Raw genomic sequence first — 5,617 nt, forward strand, 5'->3', positions numbered from 1 at the left:
TGACAGACCAGTTTGGGCCATCCGGCAAGCCGAAGATGGCGCCCGGGTCCAGGGACTTCGAGCCGTCACCTGATGCCGTCATCATCGAGGAGGGTGGGACGGGACAAGGGTTAATCCCCTCTTCCGCCCGCCTCACACGGAGGAAACTGCGGACTTTTAATAAAGTGTATTCATTCAGTTTTTCCTTTACCATCTGTTAATATATATTTGCAAGTCATATCTGTGAAGGATATAAATCAGTGGAAATGTGATGGACCCCGGCATAAAACACTTTCGTGTTAAAAAAATGAAACTAAAAATATATCGGGGATCGGATGGCACTTGAAGCCGGGCGCTTGGCGTGGCGCTTGAGTATTTTACAGCAGAGCAACGCTAGGGCTTGAAAATCCTTTGTAAAAAGACCCTATACAGGCGTCATGATGGGCAAGGAATCGCGTTAACGTATGTAATATAACGTGGTAGAATAGTAAAATGACAACCAGGCGTCTCAGAATGCTAAGTGCGCAACGAGTGTGCGGTTTAAAGCTTCCCACCCACTATAAAATGCTCAACCATAATTCTTCGTCATCAGCCGCACGCAGCATCAACAAATCCCCACCATATCCACGAAGTGAATGACGTTAGAGGAGCTTGCTCGGAGATAATCGGGGAAACCGTGAATGCTTTGTACAATGCCTCTACTGTCATAAAGACGTGACACGCTGTTATAGCAGCAATTGTGGTCAGGTGGTTCTCGAACCACAAGCGGTCGCAGACCTTGCAGCTGTGGGCGAACGTGTGGTCGAGGAAATCGCACTTGAAGCGCACGTCGGCGCCACCAACTTCAGGTAGCCACTGCTTTCTGCACTTGGCCGCTGCATCGCGCGCCCATACCTCTTCGAGGTTCTCTTGCCGCCGCTTCCGCGCTGCTTCTTCTTCGCGAGCTTGTATCTCGGGGTCCGCACGACGCTGACGTCTCTCTAAGGCCTCGCGAGCTCTCACCGCAGGGTCTTGGCGGCGAGCCCGCATGCTGTTGCCTTGCCCTCCGCTCCACCGCCTTGTCTCTTCGTTCATGTTTTTAGTATCGAAGTGCACTGGCTAACGACTGTCGTCAGTGTTGTGGCCCTCTAGCGGCATCCTATCAAACTAGAGCACGCGCCGGAGTGGAGCGAGCGCCCCATACTACAGTTGGTTATGCTACATGTGGTTTCACCCGCGTTAATATCATCGTCAAGGCGCTTCGAAGGACAAGAGGAAGAAGACTTCTCTTTCGCACGAGCGTGCGCATGCTACAGTTGGCTATACTATGTGTGGTTTTGCCTGCGTTAATACCATCATCAAGGCGCTCGAGGAACAAGAGTAAGAAGACTTCTCGTCCGCGCTAGCGTGCGCTGAGATGGTTATAGAGTTTTCTTCGTGGGCGCCGCCATATTGGCTAGCCGGGTGGCACCATCTCTGGTCTGGCAACCCACTAGCATGTGCCAGTGGGTTGCGCGCTTGTATTAAAGGTATGCGTGCGGCTGCAGTTGCAGTCGTTTTTTTAGATGCGTAGCAGCTTTTTCGACTAGCCTGTGTAACGCTGTCCGTCCGTCCGCACAAACGCGAGGCAACGCGTTTCCCTCGGCGCAGGTGTTGGAGCGGTGCCAAGAGTGTCACGCCGCAGCTGGGCGTTGACGTCACGCACGCCTCGCACGTTCTCCTCGCAGGTGTGCGCGTACGTCACTCTCCCCCTCACACGCCGGAGCGCCGCAGCTGCCGGCTCCAACGCCCGCTCGCCTCCCGTGTCTGCGTTTCAAACAAACGTTTACACCAGTAAACGCTGCACCGAGTTTCGCTTCAAACGAATCTTGCAGCGCTCACCGCAGCACCCGCGTTAGCGCCGTTCAACCCGTGACGCCACCCGTGCGCAACGCTGCTGCTTCGCATCCCATCAACGTTCCCTTCGGGGAGATGGTGAAATTTTTTTTTTTAGTTCTAGCGCGCTGAATCAAGAGATGCGGTCTACGTAGAAAATGAGTCTGGGAGACGTCTCGAAAAGGTTTGGTCTGTTGAGGGTCAGTGATGTTAATATATGGTGGCGCGAACGTGTGGCAAGTGGTCGATGTCATATATTTTCGGCACTGTCTGTTGGAAAACAACCTCAAATATTTGGACTCGTTCCACCAGGGCAAGCAAGTTCCGCCACTCTTAGGGTATACAATGAATTTTTTCTTGGGCCGTAATCTTTTAGTTTGTTTTTTTCATTCACGGTGTGTTTATGCTGTCGCACCGACTACCGCTCGTACATGCGGCCGCGCGTGAGCACACAGTCTCGATTTCATGGCGCGGCATCTGTTTGTTGCTCACAAACAGGTGCCTATCTTGTTTCTCATCTTTTAAGTGACCGCTTATTGTTCTCTAGTTTATTGCCCACCGGTGTGGACGAAATTAGAGCTGTTTACAGGGTAGTGCTGGTACATAAAAACGATGCTGATATGCCGACGTGCCGGGGCGCTTCTTTTTCTTTTTCCTTTAAGAGTAGTGATATTTGATTGGATTTCGACGGCGATAAGATGAAGGTGGTTAGAGAGTTTCTTCTGCCGGGGAGGCAAAAAAGCGCGCCCGGGTTCGAGCTTCTGATGGGCACCGGAAGTCATTCGCGTTGTTTGTTTTCTTTTATAACTGCGTATACCAGATGTACTGTTCTTGGGGATTTCTTGCTGCCCTTCGCAAAGCTAAGTAGCATTAATTGACATTCCAAGAAACACTAGACAAGTGTAACAACGTGAATTTGTATCACGCTTAGAAGAGAATAACTATGTTTTATATCATTGCGCGACTTGTCAGACGCGGTTCTTTTCCACGTAAAAATTTGTCTTCCTGAGGTAGTTGTTTTACAGCGCTCATCTTCGTCATTTCCGCCCGCAGTAGTTCTGGGGAGCGCCACTACGCGTTCATGCGGTCGGCAGCGATGTATGCGCTTTAAAAAAAGTGTTGGAGGGCCCCTCTAACGGGGCTCTCCAACACTTTTTTTGAAGCGCCTACATCGCTGCTGACCAGATCAACGCGCAGTGGTGCTCGCCAGAACTACTGCGGGCGGGAATGACGAAGATGAGCGCTGGCTATGATTGGATAAATGTAACGTAAAGTAATAACGGCGTTGCCATCACAAAGGGTTATTATTGGGTTTAGTTTTTCTTTAGCATGCTTTTTTTCACTGAACACCAACTAGGACGAACGATCTGGACTTTTCAGCTTTAAAACTGCAGCGCCGGCAAAGAATGCACCGAACGCCATGGCGCTGGAGGAAACGCGCTGGGCACGCTCCAGGCGCCGTTGTTTGAAGAAACTTAAGGGAAAAAAATGTAACAGCGTTGATATAGACGCCTTCGCAACAAGAAAGGTTACTAGACACTACAAAACATAATAGAGGCGTTCGCGATATGCCTCGTTTCGCACGTGCAGTTCACTCTTAATGCACTACATTGTTTGGAAAGAACGGGCAAACACTGTATGCAAGTTTCCCGTACGTAGGATTTTTCAGCTCATTTCATTGGGGCGCCATCAAACGTCACAGGGCGAGTGAAACGAGGTCAGGTGACCCCGCGAAAATTGAGTTGAGGGTAGGCCTCCATTTTATTGCATTCTGAGTGTTCTAGGCTGAATAACTTCGGAATGCGTGCCCCTATCGCTGCCGTTCTTGCTGCACTAATCTCGTGAGCCTTCAGTGTACGCAACCCGAAAGGAAAAAATGCAAAACAATGAGGTCTGGAAAAGTGTTAGAGGGTCCTTTTAAGGTGCATAATGTGTACATTGAAGTCGCCGACTAGTACAAAGGGTTTGTGCTTGTAGGCTTTTTATATTGTTTTGCCACAATTATGATTGTTGTTCGTCTATTCTAAACGTTTTTTTATTCGCATACACACGAATGTTTCGACTTTAGCAACAGTTTTCTAACCACCATGACAGCGCACAGTGAGCGTCGACGACAAAGCTAGGACCTGAGGTCTATAACGTCTACGTTGAAATCTTCGACTAGTATAAAGGGTTTCTGCTGCAAGGTGTTTATATTTTTCTGCCGTAATTATGATTTATATTAGTTTATTGGCAAACCTTTTTAGGGGGTTTTACATGGCCCTGTGTCGTGAGCACGGACACCGCACAACAGAGAAGCCTAGACCCTAAGGTGCTTCGCCCCTAAAAGGTGCTTGGCCTGTAGGAATCCATTACTCCTGATTGTGCTGTGGCATAGTTTTTTGTATTGCTAAGAACGTGAGAATTGATTCCTGATTCCATTTCACGTGCCTTAGTCGCGTGGCAAAACGCGTGCTTAGATTAAGTTTACTGCTATTTGTACCAACAGCACACCATGCGAGCCGACAATTCAGATTGTTATTCGCCGCCATCCTTTAAACTCTAAACAGTTACCATTATGCCTACTAGCAACTGCTATATACGACACCTCTTACTACGAAGTATATCCTATGTCCCCTCTTATATTTCCCTTGCCAAAAGACTTGCCAAATGCATCTGCAGAAAGGCATATCGTTAGATGATCAATGGATGGTAGTTATGCCATCAAAGCAATGTTCTTTCATTACATCAGAGAAATGGCGCAATTGCGGACAAAATGTGCACGTGAAAAAGTTGTTGACGCATCTGGTCACAATATAACAAATTCCTGTTTCACTTCTACACTCTGCAATACCAAATTCGAAGGGAGGAACTGGAATATGGTAACAATACTATATCGTTGCAAGCAATGAATGCAATGAATTTAACTTCTCTACGGTGACAAAAGACTAGAAGTATAGCGATGCTATTCATTGCAAAAATTGGGGGAAGCTTAAGCTTCGCCTTTAAGAGTTGAACGCGATAGCGATATCCTGCCCCTAGTGCGCACTTCGAACACTACGAGTGTTTAATACAGGGTGTCGGAACGAAATGTTTTTCGTTTCGGTTTTAGTTTCATTCCACCGCAAGAAGTTCCGTTCCGTTTCTGTTCCGGAACGAAAAAAAAGTGTTCGTAACGTTCATAACGTTTTTTTGCGCAAAATTTGAAGTTAAGGTAATCATAAAGAACATTGGATTTGTGATGTAGTGACTTGCCCTCCTCTTTGGAAAGTGCGACAAGGGTAAAAACACGTTCTTCAGAGGAGCGGAAGCAACTCTACCACGAATTCCTACCAACTTGCACACAGCAGTATTATTTCAAAGTCATAGTATTATTTCTCAAAAAGACAAATACGATTTTTAGTGGGCTCAGTGCTTTGTGTCAAGGAGTGAGCACGACTTCAGAAGCAGCACGTCACTGAGTGTACTCTCTGATGTCCGAGACCGCTGTCCTGATAAAAGGATCGCAGGCCTGCCGGGAACACGCAGAACAGTCACAGCGAAAGCTGGAAGAGCGGACTTTGTAGAGCCGTTGTAGATTCTCTTGGGGCAGACTAATGCAAGTACACATGCAAGGTACCCACTATGCCATAAACCATCGTTATTTTTCTCAAGTATCGTAGTTCCTACTATGCAATTTTTCGTCATTTTTTGGAGAAAAGTGGTACCGCTACACATCTGTATAAGTCAGGCACTTTGTGCTGTAGCTGAGACGATGAGGAATTATGGCTGAGCACTTGCAGTGAGTGGGAAATTGCAGTGTTGC

Source organism: Rhipicephalus sanguineus, chromosome 2, assembly GCF_013339695.2.
Source record: "Rhipicephalus sanguineus isolate Rsan-2018 chromosome 2, BIME_Rsan_1.4, whole genome shotgun sequence".
Classification (NCBI taxonomy): Eukaryota; Metazoa; Arthropoda; class Arachnida; order Ixodida; family Ixodidae; genus Rhipicephalus; species Rhipicephalus sanguineus.